At 42.8% G+C, this 20804-nt stretch overlaps 1 protein-coding gene across 13 annotated transcripts in view; it reads right to left on the bottom strand.

Annotated features, from left to right (window-relative positions):
- Window positions 1-20804, bottom strand: part of sox6 (SRY-box transcription factor 6) — a 636409-nt gene that overhangs the window by 521022 nt on the left and 94583 nt on the right. Inside the window, exon 1 of one of the 13 annotated variants that reach the window (XM_078220776.1) lies at window positions 10428-10520. The exons of the other annotated variants lie outside the window; for them this stretch is intronic. The gene's annotated coding sequence lies outside the window, so the exon portion shown is untranslated. Of the gene's footprint in view, window positions 1-10427; window positions 10521-20804 lie in introns of those variants that run through there. 13 annotated transcript variants of the gene reach the window in all.

Raw genomic sequence — 20804 nt, forward strand, 5'->3', positions numbered from 1 at the left:
GAAACATCTCCATCTCCTGTGGCGGTGGGACAATGAGGTGAAGAGGGACGATCTGCGTTCCACTCTTACTCTCACTTACATTAAAATGCAAGTGCACACATTTCTTCCTTCACTTTTATTTCCTTCCTCTGCATTTCTTCCCTTCCCCCTTTTAGTTATGAATTTTTGAATTGCTTGTTGCGTTTTTACTTGAAGAGCAAGCAGAGCCGTTTGATCCAGAGATCAAAGTGTTTTAATTCATTGTTGGATGAGGACTTGCAAATTATGTTTAGATTGCTATATAGTGTGTATCTGTCCAACTTCACATTATACAACGGCCGAGGGTTTCTGCTTTGGGCACGATCGACCATTTGGATACAAATCACGCTCCAAATTGCACAAGCTTTTCAAAGTGAGTTGTGCACTCAAGTTTCTGCATGAATTCAGTTGCATATCGTAAAATCTGCCATAAACCAGCATGAATGGATAGTGTTTTTGCATGTCATTTTTTTATACTTAAAAACATTTCTTGATACATTGAGGGGCGGTAACCCAATGTAAGTTTGATTAATGCAGCTCAAAATGTGTTTTCCACAAAAAATAAGTCATTTTAATCAGAGTGTGTAGGATTCTCTGCCCCCCACCTCCCCTCCACACCTACCCACCCATGTGGCATGTTTGTCAGCAATGGTAGGTGGCCTGCTGTTGGTAGGTGTCAGGATGTTCTGCTTCCACCGCTTTCAATGGGATTTCCCATTGAATACATCCTATGCTGCCAGAAAACCTATGGCGGGGGTACGCCATTGATGGGATCGGAGGATCCCACCCAGTGTCCATCTGGTTCACCGCCTATTCTGTGTTGCTGGTAGGTCAATGTACTCAACGGTGATGCCAAAGTATTTTGGCATTGGGTCATGGGTGAGTGGTCAGCCAAAGGGCTGGACAGTTCGAGTGGTTTCCTGTGCTAGCACATATTGAACCACCCAATGCCCAGAGAGAAAACATAATCCTCAAATTCCACCACTGGCTGACACATAACAAAGGCCTCCCATTGACACAGGACCTCAAGAAAAAAACCCAGGCACTCATCTGAGTCCCATCTCTCGAATGCACACCTCCTGGTTGACTGCAGTGAAGGTCTCAGGTTTCAACCTTCCATGGAAAATCCGCACAACTCTGACCTGCTTGGGGATGGGCCGGGGAAGATGTGGTCATTTGCGCTGTGAGTGGGACATGGGGAACAGATCAAATTATGACTGTGTCCGTCCAAGTCTGCCCATTGCCCATATACTGAACATCTACCCTGAGAGATCAATTTCTGGCAGCATCACAATCATCCACACTGCTTCAGGTCATGAAGGGATTGTTTACCTCGACATCACATTATAACCACTTCACCAGCCATATGGTTGAATGAAAAACACCTGGGAGTAATCAAGATGTTAATAACTTAAAATTATGTGACTGATACGGCACCAAACAGTTCACTAAATATGTTGATATACTGTAATCAATTTCTTAATGAACTAAAAAAAAGTTCTTCAAAGTTGCCTCTTGCCTTGCAATTAAAAGAACAAATAAACTTTAAGAGCTTCCTCAAAGGTCTGAAAAATGTCACAATTATTGGAAACTCTCAATTTGATTGGGGGCATGCCTGGTTTTGTGGGCAAAGCCAATGCAAAGGATAGTGGAAACTCAATTTGTGAAGATGCAATTTGTTCCTGACACGCCACATCTTTGTATGATTTTGGGTGAATTGAGCTGAAAATATTAATGCAACCTCTCAGAAGCTGCTGACAAGTGCATTAGCCATGTGTAACGTTTTTAATTTATGTATGAATACAATATCTTTAGATTAACTTCAAAACTTCACTTCAATAAGCTCAGAAAGGTTGTGGTTTAAACACTTGGTTTGTTTTGGTGCAGGAGACATTTCTGAAATTTTTGGGTATAAAAATTGGAAGGTGTACAAAACCTTAGTTAGGCCTCATTTAGAATATTGTGTACAATTCTGGTCGCCACACTATCAAAAGGATGTGGATGCTTTGGAGAGGGTACAGAACAGTTTTATCAGAATATTGCCTGGCCTGGAGGGCATTAGCTATGAGGAGAGGTTGGATAAACTCGACTTGTTCTCACTGGAACGACAGAGGTTGAGGGGTGACCTGGTAGTGGCTTACAAGATTATGAATGGCATGAACAGAGTGGATAGTCAGATGCTCTTTCCTAGGGTAGAAAAGTCAAGTACTAGTGGACACAGGTTTAAGGTGCATGGGGAGAAGTTTAGAGGAGATGTGCGAAGCAAGTTTTTTACACAGAGGGTGGTGAATGTCTGGAACGTGCTGCCTGGGGAGGTGGTGGGAGCAGGTACGATAGCAGCATTTAAGGAACAACTAGACAAATGCATGAATAGGATGGGAATGGAAGAATATGGACTCCGTAAGTGCATACGGCTTTAGTTTAGGCAGGCATCATGATTGGCGTAGGCTTGGAAGGCTGAAGGGCCTGTTCCTGTGCTGTACTTTTCTTTGTTCTTTGATATATGATCAGAGTTTCATTCCATGCTTTGCTGATGTCTTTCCAGGAGGTGACATCACAACTTGTTGGTTCTGAAAGTGGTATGAAAAGATAAAACCTTCTGAATTCAGAAGCCAGGACTACAGTCGATTCATTAAGACAACAGCCTTATGACAGCATAATGGAACCATTGCAAACATTCTCGCTGGATGTTCACACTGGTCTGTCAACTCCAGGCAGAGGCACTTACAGTCAGGTTGCCACTTCTCTCCGAGTTACTAACCCTGAAATGCAGCCGCACCTTTCTCATCCGGCCTTCTGACTCAGGCCATGTGAGAGAGCTACAATGCAGCCGAGTGCCCGAGGCCTTGTGTCAAGGTTGACTGAGCCAAAGGAAAGGAAGCCACTGCACTTTTTTTATGGCACTAGCTGCTGTAAAGAGGAAAGTTTAAAGGTCCATCCACTTTAAGAATGTATTTATTTCTTAGTGTCACAAGTAGACTTACATTAACAATGCAATGAAGTTACTGTGAAAATCTCCTCGACGCCACACTCTGGCACCTGTTCAGTACACTGACATTGAGGGAAAATTCAGCATGGCCAATACACCTAACCAGCACGTCTTTCAGGCTGTGGGAGGAAACCAGAGCACTCAGAGGAAACCCACGCAGACATGGGGAGAACATGCAGACTCCGCACAGACAGTCATCCAAGCCGGCAATCTAACCCAGGTCCCTGGTGCTGTGACGCAGCAGTGCTAACCACTGTGCCACCGTGCCGCCTTAGAAGTCATGAAGAAGGCAAGTGTGTAATGTAAGTGTGCAGGATTTTTTATTTATTCATTTTTATTGGATGTGGGTGTCTCTGGCTGGGTCAGCATTTATTGCCCATCCCTAACTGCCCTCCATTTTAAAGGGCATTTGAGAGGCAACCACATTGCTGTGGCTCTAAAGTCACATGTAGGCCAGACCAGGTAGGGAATTCCTACCTGGTCTGGTAGGGTTTCCTTCCCTAAAGACCATTAGTGAACCAGATATGTTTTTATGACAATCGACAATGGTTTCATGGTCATCTTAGACTTTTAATTCCAGATTGTTATCGAATTCAAATTTCACCATCTGCTGCAATGGAATTTGAACCTGTGTCCCCAGAGCATTACCCTGGGTCTGTGAATTGCTAATCCAGCGATACTTCTACTGTGCCACAGCCTCCACATTGGACGGGTATGTGTGTATGTTGGGGGGTGGGGGTGTGGAAGGGGAGGATGTGTCCAGAGGGTCGCGGGGTGGGAGGGGGGGGGGGGAAAGGCAGATGAGTCCAACAGGTTGGGGGTTGATGGTCAGTGGGTGGGGGATTTATCAGTGAGGGGGGGCAGTTGGTTAGGTGGGGTGGGGTGGGGTGGGAGGGTAGTCGGGGATTGCATGGGTAGTCAAAGCTGGGGCGTAGTCAGGGGATGGGAGGGGTAGTCGGGGAGGAGGGTAGTTGAGGAAGGGTTTAGTTGGGGGTGGGGTGCAGTCAGGGTGAGAAGCATAGTCAAGTGGAGAAGGTAGTCAGGGAGTGGCAGGGTAGTCCGGGGGAAGGGGGCATTCGAGGAGTGGAGAGGGTAGTCAAGTGTTGTGCAGGGATGTGGGGGAGTCGGGAGGTCCCATGGGGTATTGGGAGTGGGTGAATCCTGTGGGTGTTGCCCAGTAATCAGGGTGGGGAGAGCTGTTGGGGTGTGGAGGGGGGAATGTATTTGGGGATGGAGAGTGCAGGCAGGGGGATGGGTTAGTTGGGGTTTCCATGGCAGGGTCAGGGGGATGGGGTGAGTCCATTGGGGAAGGGGGGGGGGGGCGGTGTGCAGATGGATCTGTACCTATGAGTTTTAATTCTTAAAACCTTTTCTGGGTAACTATTGCTGTAAGATAGATGGAAGAATCTGAAATTTGGGTTCTGACTGCAAGGGCAATTTCCCAATGGAAGTTTGAACTTCCCAGGTACTTGCCGGGCATTTCTTACCTGAGGACCTCTGAGGGAGTTGGGGGCAGGTTGGGAATGGTGCACAGCACATCTTTGAGGTAATCCCCAGGTACAACCACAGAATTTGAAAGTTAATGAGTTTTCATTGGATCCATATAGTGCGGGTGGAGGCCAGTTGGCCCATTGAATCTGCACCGACTCTCTGACAGAGTATTTTACCCAGGCCCTCTCCCCCACCCTAACCCCATAACTCCACACATTTACCATGGCTAATTCATCTTACTTACACATCTTGCGATACTAAGGGGCAATTTATCATAGCCAATCGACCTAACCTGCACACCTTTGGATGTTCCACAGTTCCACACTCCACGGTTGAGTTGAGTGGCAGGCACCATTCAGTCAATCTTCACTAGTGGCATCCTGCCGCCCAACAGTGCATTCCTGCTTGCCAGCCAGCTGCACGTTGCCATTGGTTTTGATGAGGCTGGGGAGTTAAAATTGCCCAGGCCTTCTGTTGCAGAGGTCAAGGGGATTTACTGATCTTATGTGTTTTTATTGCTTCTTTAAGCAACATGACGATACTTGGAAAGCAAATCAAGTCACAATCAGTAAGTGTTGACATTCAACTATGCTGTACAAATGGCTCAATTGGTAGAATTCTTACTTTAATTCAGAAGGCTGGGGCCAGTATTTTTGGCGTCTGCGCTTGCCAAACTACAAGTTTCCAGTCATTCATTTTAATGGAAAGTATTGGCCTGTGATCTCAATCTTCTGTCCAAGAATTGACTGCATAATCCTCAATTCTGAGGGAGTACTCTATTGCTGAAGTTGATCTTAAACCAAGACTTTGTCTGCTTGCCCATGTTATTATTTAAAGAATCACAAGGATTTTACCTCACAGCACCAGGGACCACCACCATCACCCCACCCCCCCACCCTCTCCCCCCCCCCCCCCCCCACCCCCCTGCCCCCTCCCAACCACCGTGTCTATGTGGGTTTCTTTCAGGTGGTCTGGTTTCTTCCCACAGTCCAAAGATGAGCAGGTTAGGTGGTTTCGCCAAGGTAAGAATTGCCCCATGTGGTCATGGCGGTAGGGTGGTGGAGAGGACCTGGATAAGGTACTCTGTTGGAGAGTCGGTATAGACTTGATGGGCCAAATGGCCTCCTCTACATTATAGGGATTCTATGTATCCTCAGCATGAAGCGTTATGTTGCCCAAATGAGGACATTTTTCCACTAAAAACAAGCATATTCAAATTTGAGATTTTTTGGTGGAAAGTTAATGGATACTGATCACAGCAAGCACGTAGAATATTGTGCAGGATGGGATTGTGTGTCATTTAGTTTGCAAATCCAGTGAGCTGCGGAACCTGAGCAAGGAGTAGTCAATTAAGGTTAAAAATGTTCATTTTACAAGTTGTAAGTGAAGCATGTGGAGTGGCAGACAGAAGGCACTCATGGTTAAGGAGTAGAGAAGGATCTCTGAATAGAAAAGAATATACTTCCAAATGAGGAGGAAATTCAAGGGCCTGCATGCATATGTGTATGCATCTATCAATCCACATGTGGTTAAAAACAAGCTGTATTTCAGTTCCATTGTGGAAATTAAACCATTTTGTAAAGATGGCATCTAACCCATAACGTTTGCCTGATAAAATTCTTTTTTGCCTGGTGCAAACACTGACTCTTTTTTTTGCTTCATGATATCCATGGTTACATCTCTGCAGAACCTCCAAGCACTAACAATGCTGTTTATTTTCATTGTCTGAATCCACACAGCACCTATTAGCCATGCTTAGAGAAGCAGGAAGTACAATGGCCAGGCCAGGCTATTTTTAACACTCTGTTCATACTAACATCCTTTTTTTTTGCAATCTGAAAAGGCTAAAAACCTGCAAACAGCCAAATAATCAGGCCCCATTCAAGAAAGATGAAATGATTCACAAATTAGACTTTTCTAGGAAACAGTAAAGCTCTGAGAATATGGTTCAGTGGCCAATTGAGAGCCTTTCCATGCTTTAAAAAGGAAATGTCTTAAACTGGAAGGATTTATTTGTCCACTTTTCTTTTGTGGTCCAGCCTTGCTGAGTTTTTTTTAATATACATACATCTTGCACCACAAGTTATGGCGCAAGTAATTCTCTTTCAGAACATTGCAATAACATAACACACAAATGGAAATAGGTATATAAATGGTCTCAAGTACAAAACATAGAATGGGAAAAGCCATTTGATGTGACATGCCTTTCATATACCATGTACAATCCACCTTAACATTAGTCCCATTCATTTAATTTCCTGAGAGAACATCTTATGTAAAATATGTTTTGATTGCCAAACATAATCATAAACCAAACACGAGAATATCTGGCAAACCTTTTTGCACAACCTGTCATCCTGACACTCTCTTTAAATGTTTTCAAGTTCAGAACTGATCCCTCAGTACCTCTCCAATAAGTTGATTACTATGCATTCTTCCGTGGAACTCATAATGAAAGCGAGTTCCTACTTTGTACATACCCTGGAGCAATTTAAACCGGTGGCAGATGCATGATACTCTGATCATCTTATTGGATATTCAGAGCTACAAGCCAAGGCAGCGCACCACCACCTTCTCAGGGGCGATTAGGAATGGACAATAAATGTGACACCTGCCCCCTCAGGAATGAATGAATTTTTTAAAATCTCAAGACAATGAAAGGGTTTGATAGGGGAGATGTGGCGGTGTTTCCACTTATGAGGGAGAACAAAACTAGGAGCTATAAATATCAAACAATTACTAATAAATCCAACAGGGAAAAACCTTTCTAACCCAGAGAGTAGTCAATACTACAAGGCACAATGGGATAAAAAAGCATAGGCTGGCAGGCCAGCCAAAATTCCATTGACTTCCAGTGGGACCGGACGATCCCAGTAATGGGCAGGGCCAGAAAATCCCAACCACTGATGCATTTAATGGAAAGGTAGATAAACACATGGGGGACAAAGGAACTGAAAGTTATGCTGATGGCACGAGTTGAAGAGAAGTAGAGGGAGACTTGCATGCAACATAGAAGCACAGGCATATTGGGCTAAATGGCCTGTTTTTGCCTTGTTTGATAGGGTGGACACTGTTAAGTTCTTTCCCCTGGTTAAGGAACCTAAAACACGGGAACAGAGTCTCAAGATAAGGAGCCGATCATTTAGACTGAACTGAGGAGAAATGTCTTCACTCAGAGAGATGTGAATCGTTGGAATTGCCTGTGCCGGAGGATGCTCCATTGCTGAGTATATTTAAGGCTGAGATAGACAGATCTTTGGTGTCTTAGGGAATCAAGGGATTTGCTGAGCATGCAGTGGAGTTAAGGAAGATCAGCGATTATGATATCGAACAATGGAGCAAATTCGTTGGGCTGTATGGTCTACTCCTGCTTCTGTTTCTCAAGTTCTTGTGTATCTGAGTTTATTGAATGAATAAACTTGCATTTACACAGTATTGATCATATCTCCAGGATCTTCCAAAGCATTTCACAGTCAATGAAGTACATTTTCATTGGAGTTCCTACGGTAATATAGGGAAATGCGGAGCCAGCATGAGGTTCCACAACCAGCAAGAAATAAATGACCAGATATAATCCATTTTCTTCAATTCTATAGCCACCAAACTTTATCAGGTGCTGTGCACTACCACATCAGTCACATCCGGTCCATGTTTTCACAAGATCCCAAAATGGTTTGGATGAAGAAACACCTTCAACACATTTGACTTCATCTTCCCAGAATGCCAGCCTCATTATTTTCCCGAGACTGACCATATGAACTATTGGCCAGAAATTTCAGGGCTCAATGGTGACAAGCTGAACAACAGGGAGGCTGAACAAGTGATACAGGAAGGTATTGACGCCAGTGACAGGATAACTGAAAAACCTCCAGACATTTCAACTAATCTTTATACCTTAAATATTCAATTGATCACCCAACAGTGTCCTTGATTTAATATCTCATCTGAATACACCATCCCTGGCAATGCAACACAATCTCATCTCTGCAGTGGGGTATCAATTTGTATCATCTGCTGAGCTTGTAGTGTGTGGTTTAATAGCAAAACCTTCTGATGAAATGAAAGTGCAATATACGTTACAAAAATCTTCGATCTACATTAAGCACTTTATGACGCTCCTGATTGTTGGAATTTATTAGGTAGGGAAGGTATGTCTTTCAGGAAAAGCAATCATTAAATACATAAAGTCACAATCCATTAATTGTTCCAATTAGAAGTAGCATCTAGGTAGGAGAGGCGTATAGGTTTTCTGTCCTTGAGAAAATTATGTTGGGACGCTCATCATGATTAGATAGTTAGTATTACACATATTATATACTCAGTGACCATGTCCATCCAAGCCCTCTGGCTAAACATGCTGCCAGACTGCAACATCAATGCAACAATACCTTGCACTTTGAACTGAAGCACTTATATCTTTTTGCCTAAGATAGACATTTCAATTGCTGCGCCTGGATGGGCAAAAATGCACAGCATCCTGAAATTCAGGCCCAGATAACTTGGGGGAGGGTCTCAGGGCGGGAGGGGAGGTGAAGCCCAGGGAAATTGGCAAAGGTGAAAGTGAGGCTGTTTGTGGAGATACCGGGAAAGAGAGGTGGCTGGGTGGGGGGGGGGGGGGGGGGGGGGGGGGGTAGTTGAGAGAATGGAGGGGGTGGGTTGGTGGGGGAGTTACGACAGCACACACAGGGCCACACATTGTGTGTTTATGTGCGTCAGACCTCTAATATAAAATGTCCATGAGACGTTTTGAAGAGGTGTGCTAAGGTGCTATATAAATGCAACTCCTTTCTTTTATTTTGTGGCGATTGATAAGGGGAGTTGAGTGTGGAAAGATCATTATAATAGTTCGGAAATCAACATGAAGGTGGAATTAGACCAGGGAAAGACAGAACTTCAAGTGCCAGTGGGTATTTGTTATTTTTTTCAGAAATTTAAATACACGTGAATACAAGTGTTAAAGGGGCAACAGCAAGATTAAATCCAAGCTGTAATTAATAGATGCTCTTTTATTCGAACACACTCGGTAAAATCATCATAATTTAGGTCGAGGATCGACATAAATCTCGAAGCACTCGCACTTCCCATTTGCTATCTATATAAGAGCAAACACAAGATTAAATGCAGCTACGTAAGCACCTATCAATGAGCACTTTTCTCTTAGCATCAAGCAGAATGTTCAAAGACGGACAGGTGCAGACCCATTTTACATTTCAAAAAGGGTGGCTGTCTGTTGTTCAACATTTTAATTTGGGTGGGAAGGCTGACAAGCTACATCGTTATGATTCTAAATGAATACATTATTAAAAAGTGTACAGGTCTTTATGCTTTCGAACTAGGTCCTCTTTCCTTTGAACTCTCCACCTTTTATTTGGCATATAAAATAATGAATACGAGTTAAAAGAGAAAAAGCATAGGAAGACTTGCATTTATATAGTGCCTTCCATGGTCACTGAACATCTGAAAGTGCTTTAAGGCCACTGAAGTACTTTTGAAGCAAAGTCACTGTTGTAATGAAGGAAATGCAGCACCTAATTTGTGCACAGTAAGATCTCACTATCACCAGTACGATCATGATCAGATTTCTTTTTGTGATGTTGATTGTGGGATAAATATTGGAAAGGGCAACTCCCCTGCTATTTGTCAAAATAGTACCATGGGATCTTTTACATCCAACTTAGGTGGAAGATGGTCCCTTACTGGTTTAACTTTGACAGAATCTTTGACAGCACAGCACTCCCTCAGTACTGTACGGGAGATTTAGCCGTGAATCATTGTGCTCAAGTCCTGGTTTAAGTTTATTTTTTTAGTGTCACAAGTTGGCTTACATTAACACTGCAATGAAGTTAGTGTTAAATGTTAAATCCCCTAGTCGCCACACTCCGGTACCAGTTTGGGTACACTGAGAGACTAATAAGCATGCCTAATGTACCTAACCAGCACATCTTTTGGACTGTGGGAGGGTGAATGTTCCAAGTGAAGAGGAAACCAGCGCAGGCATGGCGAGAATGTGCAGACTCTTTCAGATGGTGACCCGAGCCGGGAATCAAATCCGGTTCCCCGGCGCCGTGCAGCAGCCGTACCAACCACTGGGACTTGAAACTGAAAATTTACGCATTTCAAGAGAGAGAATGTTAAGATTTAAAACAAACTTTTGCAGATTCATCAAGACTTCAGTAATCAGATACAACAGGTAGAATCGTGGTTTCCCTGAACCTGGACTAGAGTCCAATTCTGAAAAGCTCTTTAAATATTGTGGTTTCATATCTGAATCTATAAGTGGGTGCTTTTAAAATGCTTCTATAAGAAGATAAACTGAAGTAAGCAGGTTAGTTGCAGCAAAAACCTTTTGAATCATTCTTTGTGTGCATTTTTATTGCAAATTAATGTGTGCAGTTTGTGTCTGGTAAAGAGGCAGAAGCCATTTTCTCACCCTATTGTTAAACACATCTGACAGTTTTGGCCTAGAGCCTTAGGCAGATCCAGGCAGTCGCTTTAAATATTTTGTGAGGTTGAATCATAGAATAATTGTCTTCTTGACAATAATTTGTTATCAAACTAAATGTACTCAAACATTAAATGAAGCCAAGAGAACATAAAAAATGATGCAAGTCAGTGCAAGACCTGAACACCATCAAGCCACTACCTGTAGTAAATTATATCCCAGTTACGTATGGTATAAGAAGCATCTCAGATATAAGTTATTCCAATGTACGCTTGCTACTGTCACCTAGAAGCCATTAATAAGTTATGCACAAGCGCAGTGCAGTACAGATGAAATTCTTGTAGGTGCGTCATTAAAATACTGTACTAAAATACAAGGGTGGACTAAGCCCCTTGTTGCTATTGTGGTCATTTTGTTGTAGGTGCTGCAGTGGTTTGGATACTGACTAGATATCTTCAGAGTCTAAATTCAAATTGGGCAAAGTCATAAAGGAAAGAACCTCCTCTCTGTCCAGCAGTATACAAGTTGGTACAGTTGGTTCGAGTTTTGTCCCATCAGCTCTGCGAGTCTGGCTACAAATCCCCCATTAGGCAGTGGATGAAAGTCTCCTGTCTTCTTATACTTGTTGGAATACCATCCAGTTATCATTTGGACCTAGCCTTGAATCACAGCAAAATGAATCAGACAAATGCCTCTCTCTCCCTTGCTTATGATGGGCCCAAGTGGGATACTTTTCTCGAAAATGTAAGTCCACAATAAGCAATGATTAATTTTAACACATGTAGCAGAGGGATGCTACCCATCCATTTTTGGATTAGACTATAGCTTTTAAAATATCAAGTCTACTTTTTTTTGTTTATTCATTAGGTTCATGGTGCGGAAAACCAAATGCTTAAAGTTATTGCGGCTTTCAGTGACATTTTATCAGCAGCAATAGGAAGTACCAAAATGCAAGTTATGGCTTGAATTTTCCAATCTCTTATGCCTCATCACCACTGTCAGTGAGAACAGAGAACAGAGTCCAAAAGACGTGCTGTTAGATGCATTGGCCATGCTAAATTCTCCCTCAGTATATCCGAGCAGGCGCCGGAGTGTAGCGAATAGGGGATTTTCACAGTAACTTCATTGCAGTGTTAATGTAAGCCTACCTGTGACACAAATAAATAAACTTTAAAACTTTTAATTTGTCGCTCTGCCAAAACTCCATTCACTGCAGTAGGACCGAGGAATCCCAAACACGGGCGAGGTCGGAGAATTCCAGCCATGATCTCACCTTTCTACCTCCCCTTGTACTGCCCCTATTTGGTTTTGGACTTGGCAGAGGAAGACAGTTTAGGTTAACAGTGGTTGACCAGTCTCATTTAAAGCAGCTTTTTAAGGATACGCACCAGAACAATTGGACAACCCTTTATTTTGGAGCACTGATTTGGATAGACTGGAATTCAGAGTGTCAATTATAAGTTAGAAAGGAGAGGATACAATAGCACACAACAGACTTGTGAGCAGAGTTTGAGTTCATGGAATTAAAGGGAAAGTAGGTACTTGATAAGAAATTAGCTGAGTGACAGGAAACAGAGAGTAATGATAAATTATTGTTTTTCAGATTAGAGGAAGGCTTGTAGTGACGTTCCTCAGGGTCAGTGTTGGGACTCTTGCTCATGCTGCCAGACCTAGACTGTGGTGTTTTGGGCATACGTTCATAAGATACAGGAGCAGAATTAAGCCATTCAACCCATCGAGTCTGCTCTGCCATTCAATTATGGCTGATATGCTCCTCTTCCCCATTTTCCTGCCTTCTCCCCATAACCCTTCAACCCATTACCAATTTAAAAATCTGTCTAACTCAGTGGTTCCCACACTGGTGCGGCAAGAGAGGATGGCAAGTGTGGTGGGAAGATTCAAGGACAATCAAAGAAACATTTAAACATGGATAGATATTTTTCCAAAGTGAGAGCAAGAGCATCAAGTGATGCATTGTTTTATACTTTCTGGATGTCCCATGATCATATTATAAAGTAGTTGTGTTCTATGTTATGAATCAAGCACTGCTAGGAGTTTTTTTTTTGTTTTTGCATGTATTTCTTATCAATAAAAAATTTGGTGTGGCGCGAGCAAATTTTTATTCCGAAAGTGCGGCCCAGTGAAAAAAGTTTGGGAACCACTGGTCTAACTCCTCCCTAAATTTACTCACTGTCCCAGCATCCTCTGCACTTTGGGGTAGCGATTTCAAAATTTGAGGATGATATTTGTAAAGGGACACTAGTTCGGCCTCATCTGGAGTATTGCATCCAGTTCTGGTCACCATACTTCAGGAAGGATGTGAAACCATTAGAGAGATAGAGATTCACAAGAATGATTGCAGGGTTAAACAGTGGTAGCTGTGAGGATAGATTGGAGAGGTTGGGTTTGTTTTCCTTGGAGAAAAGAAAGTTGAGGGGAGACTTGATAGAGGTATTCAAGATCCTGAGGGGCATGAACAGGGTAAACAATGAGAAAATGTTCCCACTCCAGAGAGCAAAATAATGGACAAAGGAGTAAAGTGATGTGAGGAAAAAAAATTTCACCTAATCTTGGAACGAATTTCCTGAGAGGGTGGCGGAGGCAGGTTCGATTGAGGTATTCAAAAGGGAATTGGATTGCTATCTGAAAATAAAGAATGTGCAACGTTACAAGGATAAGGCAGGGAGTGGGACTGGGTAGAATACTCTTTCAGAGACCCCTTGCAGACTCGATGGGACAAATGGCCTCCTTCTGTGTTGTAAAAATTCTGTGATTCTGTGGATGAGTTTTCTGTGTGTATTTTCAATGAATGCACTCCAGCTTAACATGCATAATGAGTAGATATTCCCAAATATTTTAGATGCAAGAAGTTGAGACACTTGTTACAAATCACATTCATATAACCGTTATCCACTTCTGTTTCTCGGGAACAAGTTCCTCAAAGTCTCTATTCCAGGAAGAATATTGAGTCACTGTGCAACAATTTGCACTGTAACTTAACTTAGAATGCTTGATGCAGCCAATAAGTACAAAAGTTGACAAATGTTGAATTGTCGAGTGCTGGTGTCCACATGTACACAATAAACTCAAACGAAAAACCAAGATGTAGTTCCTTAGGGGATTCAGTATGTCCGCTATGACTCTCATCAACCTTTACAGATGCACCATAGAAAACATTATTTTTGGTTGTATCACAGCTTGATATGGTTCCTGCTCTGTCCAAGATAGCAAGAAACTACAAAGAGTTGTCAATGTAATCCAGTCCATCATACAACTCAGCCTCCTATTCATTGACTCTGTCTACACTTCCCACTACCTTGGGAAAGCAGCCAGCATAATCAAGGACCCCTCGCACCCCGGAAATACTCCCTTCCACCTTCTTCCATTGGGAAAAAGATACAAAATTCTGAGATCATGTACTAACCGACTCAAGAACAGCTTCTTCCCTGCTGCCATCAGACTTTTGAATGGGCCTACCTATTATTAAATTGATCTTTCTCTACACCCTAGCTATGAGTGTAACATTACATTCTGCACCCTATATTTTCCTTCTCTATGAACAGTATGCGCTGTCTGTATAGCGCGCAAGAAACAATACTTTTCACTGTATACCAATACATGTGACAATAATAAATCAAATCAAATCACTGAGCAACTTCATCTTGATAAGTTAACTGATCTCAACTAGGGTAGCAGTGGCGTCACTATATTTGACTTCAGTTCACCTGTGATTGGGAGGAGGAACTATAAATGAAGCAGGGTTCCTGCCCATGATTCCAGTCACCCATGTTGGAATGCACGGACATTGAGAATCTGCTTCAAGGGCAAACAATCTGTCACTCATTCTTTAGATTCATATGTGTAGAATGGGCAATTGGATGGAGTCTTGGGGGCTGCAGGTGACAAGGAGGTCATAGCTTAGAATCAGTCAGGAAAGAAGGTCAAAAGGTTGGAAGAAATTCAGAATATGTTCTGCAAATAAAAGCTAATCTTCTTCTTAGACAATCCCTTGATATCGAGAATAACCAGCTTCCACTCTGGTTCAATGGGCTGATCTGCAGATTCTGCCATATGTGGGGCAGGCAATGCTTGAAGGGTTGTTTTGAGGTTTGTGTTGCATCGACTTCACCTCTGCACGTTCTCAAAGTCACTCAATCTGCTCAGCACCTTTCCAAATAAGCCCTCTCCACTTTGGTCAGACACAAGCCAGGTTCTCTCATGAGATTCTGCGGGTGCGTTTGATCTCTTCAGGGATGTTTTGGGAACATCCCTAGAGTATTCCCCTCTCCTCTGGGAGTCTCCTGCCATGACTGAGTTCGGAAGCCTGGTGTCAGGCAGACGAATGACACGTCCCATCCAGCGGAGCTGTTTTTGAGTGGTTAGCACCTTGATGCTGGGGAAGTTGGTTTCGGAGTGGACACTGCAGTTGGATCCCCTTTTTTGCCCCTGGAGTCAGAGCATCTGGTGGCACTTCTCCAGTGCTTTGAGGAGCCCCCTGTAAGTTGTCCAAGTTTTCAAAGCATATAGAGTCATAGGGGTTTACAGCATGGAAACAGGTCCTTTGGCCCAACTTGTCCATGCCGTCCCTTTTTTTTAAACCACTAAACTAGTCCCAATTGCCCACGTTTGGCCCATATCCCTCTATACCTATCTGACCCATCTAAGTGTCTCAATGCTTTTTAAAAGACAAAATTGTACCCGCTTCTATTACTACCTCTTGCAGCTTGTTCCAGACACTCACCACCCTCTGTGTAAAAAAATTGCACCTCTGGACCTTTTTATATCTCTCCCCTTTCACCTTAAACCTATGGCCTCTAGGTTTAGACTTATAGAAGCACAAAGATACCATATAGATACAATAACATACACAGATATGATACAATCGAATATTTAAATTTATTTCTATTTGGCTATGATAATATACGCGACAGAAAAAAAGCCTTGGACCATAAAGCTAATGGTGGCTTGATTCCAGAGAGGAAGCTTCTGCACAGATTGAAAAATTTCCTCACTGGTCAGTGTCCTTAATTTGGGCCCGGTAACTCGAGCTGTCTCAATGCTTAGCTGTCTAATAGGTCTATGATTCAAGGTGCTTGAAAGGATATTAGTGCACTGCTGCACTGAGGCTCAGCACCTCTTCCGCCTCAGTACAAAATCAGAGATCACCTCCAATCCAAAAGAGCAGTAGGTTCAGTGTCAAAGATAAAGATTCTGGAGTAGTTAAAGAGGAAGAGAGAGAGAGGTGGATCAGTGAAATTCCATGACTGCTTTGTAAACGAGGCATTTGACTTAATAGTTTTGACATGTGGTCTACTCAGAGTAGCTTAAAGGGGTGTTATTATCCTGCAATTATTTACTGGCAAAAGCTAGCATGTACCAGGGATTTGTCAAGTCTTGTTTGAAAATCAGCCTCTCCTGCATTTGCACATGGGTGTGTGCATAATACACATTATCGTTGATTCTTCTCAATATTAACATAATTATTATATATTTCTGCAACAGGCCTGAATCTCATTAGCAGTTGATTTATGCCATTAATCCGTTTCTGTGCCACAAATTAAACAAAGGCCGAGGCCCTTGAGGTCATGGCAAATTGATCGGAGTCATTAAATATGCTGCTTAGCACACAGTGAATGAGAGGCAGCCTGTCTGATGGTGACAAAACAGCCTCATTAAAGTTAAGCAAACAATTGAGGGTGGAGGCATTAAAACGGGCTCAGAAAAAAAGCCTGAGTTTCAAGTTCAAGATGAAAAAAAGCAAAAAACATTTCCAAGGTATGACAGCCTTGGGGGTGGGGGGGAGATAGAAGAGAGAGAGAGAGAGCGAGCACACTCTGCCAACCTTTGATGCGCAGAAATAACAACACAAGTGAGAAGACAAACAGAGATAACCACGCCCATTGATCCCCAGATGACTAAACAAAGTTCTGGCCTGCTATCATCCAGATAACACCTTCAGTCAGACACTGAAGCAGGCTGCAGTGCGGGAAGCTTGAGGGGAAGTCGGGTAGGGTGGGGCTGCAGAGTGAAGGAACAAAACCAGAAAGTAAACTCAAAAGGAAGGGAGCTACTGCGTTGGATCAGCTCCCGTGGTCTTTCCGTTTAAGTTTTGATTGATGGGTTCAAGTTCACTTAAACCAATGAATTCAAACTGTGACATTCATATTGTATGGTCTCAGCAGTAAAATACTTCACTGTAACCTCCACTGCAGAATGTTCTGAATTAGAATTAGAACAAAAGGTAGATATTCATTTGGAACTGTCAATTCTCACTTTGTTATTTCAATACCAGTGGATATTTGATTCCAGGTCAATATTTCAAACCCAGTCCAGTGACCAGATTCCACTGAACAATCCCAACAAGTATATATTTTTAAATATTGCAGTCTTCTTTGTTGATGATATATTGACATATAAATTTATGTTTGCCTGAAAAGCAACATTTACTGCGCTTCAAAAACAAATTTGCAGTGTAAAGTGCTTTGAGATAGCTAATGTAATGAGATGCTCTATAAACTAGTATTATTATTTATTACATTCCATTTATATTATGCAATGACTTGCATTAGGGAGCTTGTTTCATGAACTGGTAGAGGTGTTTGGATGTAGATTTTGCCTAATGCTTCCTCATTTCAGCTGAATTTCTCACTAGTGTCATCGCTGAATGAGGCATTAACTCCTTTCCCCATGGGTGCGCCAGTTGCCCTCAATACCGTACCCAAAACGACCTTACAGACCTTGAAATTAAGTGCTGTCGGAGCACTTTGTGGCTGAACTTGCTACTGTTATGGCCAATGTCCACAAGGTTCACTGGATAGTAACCAACATCAATCCTGCCCCCCCCCCTCCCAAACCTGCTCCTTCACCTCTTTCCCCCTTGACACATGTTTGTTCTGTGTTGTTTTTCAAATTGAGAATTCACACTGAAGCTTGTTTCGTAATCTCGTGGGTCACATTTGGGGCAAAGTTTGATCGAACCCAAAAATGGACCCACAATAAAGTATCACAGTATGAGACTAATCTGTTGCTGTTGATGCTGATGTAGGCTGCTTGACAACTTCATACTGTCTGTTTGTTCAATGATTTCACTTTCCAGTCAGTGCTAACCATGCTGTTTAGTGACTGCACAGCAAGACCCTGCTTGGGTGGATGTGAAAGATCCCATGGCACTATTTTGAAGAAGAGCTAGGGAGTTATCTCTGGTGACAGAGCCAATTTTTATTCCACAATCAACACTAAAAAAACATACAGGTTATCTAGTCATTATCACAATTCCTGTTTTGTGGGAATTTACTGTGAGGAAATTGGCTGCTCGAACAAAGAACAAAGAACAGTACAGTACAGGCCCTTCGGCCCTCCAAGCCTGCGCCGATCATGATGCCTGCCGAAGCTAAAACCGTACGCACCTACGGAGTCCGTATCCTTCCATTCCCATCCTGTTCATCTATTCGTCTAGTTGCCCCTTAAGTGCCACCAGCGTACCTGCTCCCACCACCTCCCCCAGGCAATGCATTCCAGACATTCACCACCCTCCGTGTAAAAAAAAAAGTTGCCTCGCACATCTCCTCTAAACAGCAGTGACCACACTTCAAAACATATTTCATTGCTGCAAAGTGCTTTGAGACATCGTTTGGTCATGAAACGTGCAAGTCTTTTTTTTTCTTCCCTCATGATGGCGGGGTTATGCAATGTGCAGCCATGCACCTACAAATCTTGTCACCCATCCTGATGAGAACTGAAGAGTTTCTCCAGAACGGTCCAGACAGCAGGAGCATTGTATCAGCATGCCAGTGCACAACTCTATCACATCTCATGAGGCTGCATGGCTTTCATTATACTCATCAGCAATCATTGCACACCAGGGTCACCAGCCATGTGATCAGCTGATATCCCTTACCACCCTTTGGTTCGTTGCGGTGGCTTCAGTGCATCTGGCACAATGACTACCGCAGAATGAGGCACCGTGACCACTGGCAGATAGAGGGCGTTGGCCTGCTTGATTCATCGCCTGTGGTCACAAATCAGCTTGACCGTGATGACCATTCACTGCGCGTACAACAATGCCCTGACCAATATAGGTAAAAGTCACCATAATCCCAGATGACCATAGGCTACTCTCCTCTTTTGGGGGGTGGGTGGGGATGCAGAGCTATCCAGTGGTGATTTAACCTGGGGGTTATGTGAGGGGCAAGGTTGAGAAGCTGGGGCCTTCATGAATAACCTCAGCCAGTACGGGAAATGAACCCGTGATGTTGGTGTCGCACAGTACAGCATTGATGTGATTCACTCCACAGTATGCATGATCACTAAGAACACCATTTTGGAGCTCCAACAGCACTTGTAAACACCCAGCAAATGGGTAATAATGCTCCCAATTTTTCAGCGTTAACTCAGTCATGGTCAAGTGATGCCAAGGTAAAATTTTAAAAAGCAAGCAAGAATGGAAGGAAAAGAATGCAATACATGTGTCAAAACAACACAATGTAGTAATAAGTTGGAATTACTAATCATCAAAGAACAGGTTCAAAGCAAGACCTTTAATCCAGATGATAAAACTTTCATTCCAAAGGAAAGGGAAATGCCTCACGTTATTTATCACTCATCCCCACATACTGTAGGTATTTCATAGATCAAAAGGTCAGTTCATTTGAAGGTGATAGTGGCCAGCTCTCAACATGTATTATAACAATGCAACGTATGTGCTGCAGTATTGTGCAAATATTGATACTAGTGTACAAAAAAAGGAAAAGAAAGATTTGCATTTGTAATAGAGCTGATTTCCTTTTGTTTTCTGTAGTGCTGGTGAACTGATCATTTTTGCCATAGACAGAAAGAAGTTAGCACTATTGATGCCAGTGAATGACAAACTGGCCACAATGGCATTAATCCTCATCTCAGATCATACATGTTCAGATAAAAAGCTGATTACACCCATGGGGAGGTAATGGCCTAGTGGTATTATCAATAGGCTATTAATTCAGAAACTCAGCTAACGTTCTGGGGACCTGGGTTTGAATCCTGCCACAGTAGATAGTGGAATTTGATTTCATTCAATAACAAAAATCTGGAATTAAGAATCTGCTGATGACCATGAAACCATTGTCAATTGTCAGGAAAAATCCATCTGTCCTTTAGGGAAGGAAATCTGCCGCCCTTAGCTGATTTGGGCTACATGTGACTCCAGAGTTATGACAATGTGTTTGACTCTCAACTGCTCTCCAAGGGCAACAAGGGATGGGCAGCCAGAGATGCCCAGGTTCCACGGATGAATTTTTAAAAAGTCACTCGTCCTCGCAATACCGCCACCTATCACCATTGCCTACAACACACCTTAAGTTGAAGAGTTATCAGAAAACAGTAAAGCTTAATAACATGCCCCACACAGGTCGCAGACGACAAAAACATGTACTCTATAGATCCATATACACATTCCACTTCTTGTTAAATGAATGAGGGGGCAGGTTAACGCAGATATAATTCTTTTTTATCAGAAAGCACATTGATGTTCAAGAGTATTGTGCCAAGGATGGACATAAAGTCAGTTTGCAGCCAGGTTTCGTCATGCACCAAGCTCCTGATCCTGACCATAGCATTGGGAAAAAGATATCAAACAAAGGCTAGTCTCTCACTCCATGGCAGTGGGCAGCAAGGCCTGGGTGTTATGGAATGAACAGGTGATTCATCATTGGTTCATTCACACATAGATCAACAGAGACCAGCTGAATATAACCAATACTTTTACAAGTTGGCTGCTTATCTACCGTCCGGGCTGAAAGATGGTTCCGTGCACCCAACAAAAATCAATTGACAATGGTGGTCAGAATTGCTTTTAAAAATTGCATAAGGTTGACCATAGTTTTATTT

This window comes from Mustelus asterias, chromosome 9 (genome assembly GCF_964213995.1).
Source record: "Mustelus asterias chromosome 9, sMusAst1.hap1.1, whole genome shotgun sequence".
NCBI classification, from domain to species: domain Eukaryota; kingdom Metazoa; phylum Chordata; class Chondrichthyes; order Carcharhiniformes; family Triakidae; genus Mustelus; species Mustelus asterias.